Here is a 5,569-nt window from a genome sequence, read left to right on the forward strand (position 1 = left end):
CTGTATTTAATAATTGTGTTCCTGCTGCTTTTCTTTTTTTAAAATATTTATTTATTTGTTTTTTAGTTTTCGGTGGACACAACATCTTTGTTTGTATGTGGTGCTGAGGATTGAACCAGGGCTGAACGCATGCCAGGCGAGCGCGCTACCGCTTGAGCCACCTCCCCAGCCCCCCTGCTGCTTTTCTGAGATGATACATATCTATCTCTGGTTAGTAAGAATTATGACATGATTTTACGGCTTATGGCAATGAGAAAATGAATGATGAAAAATAAGAGTGCTTTCACAGCATGAAGATTCCTCAGAAACTTGGAATGGAACCACCATTTGACCCAGTTATCTCACTCCTCAGTTTATAACAAAAGGACTTAAAGTCAGGGTATTACAGTAATGTGGCCACATCAATGTTTACAGTAGCTCAATTCATGACAGCTAAACTATGGAACCAACCTAAGTGCCCTTCAGATGAGTGGATAAAGAAAATGTGATACACACACTCACACACACACACACACACACACACACACACTGGAATATTACTCAGCCTTTAAAAAAAGAATAAAATTATGGCATTTGTAGTTAATGGATGGAGCTGGAGAATAAGCCAAACCCAAAAAAATCAGTGGCCAAATGTTTTCTCTGATAAGTGAATGCTAATCCATAATGTGGATAGGGAAGAATGAAGAAACTGTGGATTGTACAAAGGGAAATGAAGGAAGGGGAGAGGCTTTAGGGATGGGAAGGACAATGGAATGAGATGGACATTGTTACCCTATATACATGTATGATTACACTATCTATGTGACTCTGCACCATGTTCAACCAGAGGAAGGATAAGTTGTGGTCCTTTTGTGTACAATGTGTCAAAGTGCATTCTACTATCATGTATAAAACTAATTACAACAAAAAAAGTAAAACAAGAATGCTTTCAATGACTTCTTTTGGAAAAGGAGTTAATATTTCACAATTTGAATACTATTACCAGAATGTCTTTGCCTTTTATTTTAAAAAAAGAACTTTAGAACATACTACATAAAGAAATTGAATCCCTGATATTTTCCTTTGTGATGATTTTCTGTCTGAACTTTGTTATGGAAAAACAGCTATTAAAATGCAAAAACTTATTGGCAAGATATGTTTTGTTAGTATCTACAAATTTATCTCACTCTGTACTGAATTTATTTGGCTAAAACAAAGAATTGAAAGCTTATGTAAGACTCATCTTAGATGAATAAATGAATGAATGAATGAATGGCAATAAAATTTCCTAGGAGCCAGATATGCTCCTAGGATGCCTATAATCCAAGCAACCCAGGAGGCTGAAGCAGGAGAGTTGCAAGTTCAAGGCCAGCCTCATCAACTTAAAGGAATCTCAATTTTTTTTTAATTGGAAAGAACTGGGTATGTAGCTAGCTCAGTTATGTCCCTGGGTTCGATCTCCAGTACTTAAAAAAAATGTGGGGGGTTCTTTTGTCAAAAACTGATGAATGCTTTATTTGGTCTGATTAGTCCACATCAATATTTTAGGGGATATATATGAATCAAGAACTACATGCAAAGCACTGTTAGGCATTATGAAGAACACAAAGATATATAAGGCTTATATACTGATCAACAGGCAATAAAGTAGAGTTAAGAATATGTACTGTAAAGACAAAACTTGAGTGACCTCAACTCAGTTCAGTCCAACCTCTTTATCTCAGTACTGACTTCATAAGTGTTGTTGAGTTCATTCAATGGAATAATTTTTTTTTGAAAGAAAGAGAGAAGAGAGAGAATTTTCTAATATTCATTTTTTTTTTTTAGTTTTCGGCGGACACAACATCTTTGTTTGTACGTGGTGCTGAGGATCGAACCCAGGCCGCACGCACACCAGGCGAGCGCCCTACGCTTGAGCCACATCCCCAGCCCCTCAATGGAATAGTTTGAATGTGAAGCTCTTAGTACTGTGCCTGACATATAGCAAGTACTCCAAAACGTTAACCCCCCAAAAGGCATATTTTTGAGCATTACTTAAATCTTTGAGAGGTTGAAAACTCAAAGTAACAATAGTTTAAATTTTAAAAGAAGGTTAAATCATTCTCAGATAAATGACGATCCATTTATGGCATGATGACTGTCATCAAGCAGCCCAGTGCTAATATAACTGTTAGACTCTCATCAGGAAAGCAACCTCAGTTTATTCTATCAAATGGCCTCCTTCCCCTATGCAGAAAATATTACTATCAAGTTTGCCATACCCACTCTCAGCAGTTTGTAGTTTGGGTTAAATAATCAAAATCACGCAACTACAACAGGCCACACTTGGTTTCACCTAGAAGAACAGTGATCTCATACATTCTCACCTGCATTTTATGAGAGTTAAAATTGTTCCACACTCTCACTACCAATAAATCTTGTCAGACTCTAATTTTTTCTCCCAACTCCGCAGCTATATTTTAGTATCTTAATGTAGTCTAAATTGGCATTTCTCTAATTATAAATGGAATTGAGCAATCTTATATGCTTTTATCATATGATTTCTTCTTTGTGAAGTGACTGTTCATGATTTTGAGCAACACTACTATTGGATCGTTTTGTATTTTCTTATGTATATATAGAAGTTCTTTATGTATTTTCAGTGTTAGTCCTTTTATTAGCTATATATATACTACAAATCTTTGTTTTTATTTTTTTAGTTGTAGATGGACCTTTATTTTATTTATTCATTTGTATGTGGTACTGAGGATCAAACCCAGTGCCTCACACATGCTAGGCAAGTGCTCTACCACTGAGCCCCAGCCCCAGCCCCTACAAATCTTATCATCTTATCTTTAACTCTGTGCCTTTCTTTCCCATGATATTAGTGGACTTTTGAGAAAGTCTTAATTTTAACTTGCAGATCATATCCTTCATGATTAGTTATTTAGTCTGGTGTTTAAGAACAATTTCCCTATCCTAAGAGCATGAAGATATTCATATATATATATATATATATATATATATACACACACACACACACACACACACACACACATGTTTTAGTTGTTTATGGACCTTTATTTTATTCATTTATTTTTTGAAGTGCTGAGGATCAAACCCAGTGCCTCACACATGCTAGGCAAGTGCTCTACCACTGAGCCACAACCCCAGCCCATCCTATATTTACTCTTAAGAAGTTTTATTTTGCTTTTCATATTTATATTTATGATATATCTGGAATTATTTTTTGTGTTTCTAGGGTTGAAACTCAGTATCTCATACATGCCAAGCAAGCTCTCTACCACTGAGCCACATCCCTAGACCCAGGGAATTACTCTTATGTATAGGAAATTACATATACACCTTATGTATAGAAAATTACTCTTATGTTGAGGAAAAGATTGCTGCTTTTGTCCCCCATATGATTACCCAGTTGTCCCAGGTTCACTTATTATAAAAATTCTCCTTTTTCCACTACCACATTCCACTTGTCAAAAATCAAAGTTCCATTCATGTTTGAACTTATATCTGGATATACTAATATTTTTCATTGTTCTACTTATCTATCTGTATACCAAAACAAGAATTACCATAGTTTTATAATAAGCCTGGATATATCCAGTAGTCAAGACTTCCCACCTTGTTAATACCCTTCAAGATAATTCTAATTTTGGCTTTTGCATTCCCATGTAATTTGAGAATAACCTTGTCAAATTTCACAAGAAATTTTGTTGGGTTTTTGATTGTCATTTTATTGAATCTATGAATATATTTGGAATAACTTACATATAAATAAAAAATAACAAACCAACCAGTCCAGAGAAAAATAGTATATCATTTAATTCATCTAGATTTTCTTCAACTTTTATCTTTAATGTAATGAGAAATGTTGGTTTTCATAGCAAATTTTATTTATTCCTTGATACTAGATAATTTTATTCCATTAATTCTATTATTATAAATTTTACCTATTAATTGTTTTCTGTTTGCTGCTTCTACAAAAATTATTTGATAATATGATCAACAAAATTGATATTAAATGTCAATTTCACGTCCAACAACATTGTTAGATTCTGCTAATTTGTCCTTTGGGATTTTTGAGAGGGGGATTTTTCCATGTATACACATTGATATTATCTGTGGATGACAAATCCACTTCTTCCTTTTCAGTCCTTCCCAAATTTTCCCAATATGCCTAACTTTCAGATACTTACTAAGTCTTTGTATACTCATACAATTGTATTAGATTTTTTTTGTTTCAAATATTTTTTCATTTGTTCTTTTTAGTTATACATGACAGAAAGTAAGGTTTTTTGGTAGGAATGACACATATACTGAAAATACATAAATCATAATTAGACAAGATGATTAAACACACCCAAGTAACCATCACCCATATCAGGAAAAAGACCATTATCCATTCATCACAAGCTTCCTCCACAAGCACTTACAGCCCTCTTCCATGTTTTTTTTTTTTTTTTCCAAAAAGTAGCAGGTCTCCTTATTTCTAACATTGTAGTTTAATTTTACCTTTTAAAACTTTATCTAAGGGCTGGGGATATAGCTCAGTTGGTAGAGTGCTTGCCTCACATGCACAAGGCCATGGATTCAATCCCCAGCACCACAAAAAAAATAAATAAATAAATAAAACTTTATCTAAAAGAATGCTTAGAGTACTTGATCTTTTGTATTGATTTTGTTTCCCCAGTATTAGTAAGTATAGATGGCATTATGTATGACTATTCTGTGCCACACTTATGACATTTTGGTAGTTTACAGTTTGGGCTTAATACAAACAAAATTGTTATGAACAGTCTCATACATGTTTCTTTTTGCAAATCTATATGCATTTTTGTTCAATAATACCTAATAATACAAATGCTGGGTCAACAAATAAATGAGTTAAACATATGCACTCTCAGTATGTACACTAAAACCATTATAAAATGATGACTAAGAGCACAACAGGCAGAGTTTACAGCCCATGTGTCTGTCAAAGCATGTGAAATATCTTATCTATAGTAGGGGGTGTGCAAAGCAAGCCTTGCCACAGAGGTTAAGAAATTATATTCATCCAATAATATTTTTAGATTTCTTATTAATTGCATGGCATTGTTCTAAACTTAGGATCAATGATGAAAAAAGTACAGTCCATTCTTTCAAATTGGTTATAACACCGCATAGAAGTTCTCTCTTTAAGAGGCATATGGGGGCTGGGGTTGTGGCTCAGCGGTAGAGTGCTCGCCTTGCACGTGAGAGGTCCTGGGTTTGATTCCCAGCACCACATAAATAAATAAAATAGAGATATTGTGTTCGATTACAACTAAAAAATAAATATTTTTTTTAAAAAAGAGGCCTATGGAAATGAGTGGGAATTTTTTTTTTATTTGTCACAATGAATATTCCCACCCCAAACACAAATAGCTTCCCCACTGAGAACTACTAACCAATCTAAGATATGTGTGACTCCAATCAGATACTCCTCCTCACCTAAAATGCTTTGTTTAGGGATAATAACAAAATGACTTTTCAAAGTTAATAATGATTTTTTTTAAAGTCAGTGATATTAACAAAAAGAAACAAAATCATAATGCCAGGCTCAGTCCTT

General features: G+C 34.0%; 1 non-coding gene across 1 annotated transcript; it reads left to right on the forward strand.

The window, feature by feature from the left end:
- Nucleotides 1–5,175: 5,175 nt before the first annotated feature.
- Nucleotides 5,176–5,248, forward strand: Trnaa-ugc. Its single transcript has one exon. It is a non-coding gene; the product is annotated as a tRNA-Ala (tRNA).
- The last annotated feature ends 321 nt before the right edge of the window (nucleotides 5,249–5,569 follow it).

Source organism: Marmota marmota, unplaced genomic scaffold (genome assembly GCF_001458135.2).
Source record: "Marmota marmota marmota unplaced genomic scaffold, marMar, whole genome shotgun sequence".
NCBI lineage: Eukaryota > Metazoa > Chordata > Mammalia > Rodentia > Sciuridae > Marmota > Marmota marmota.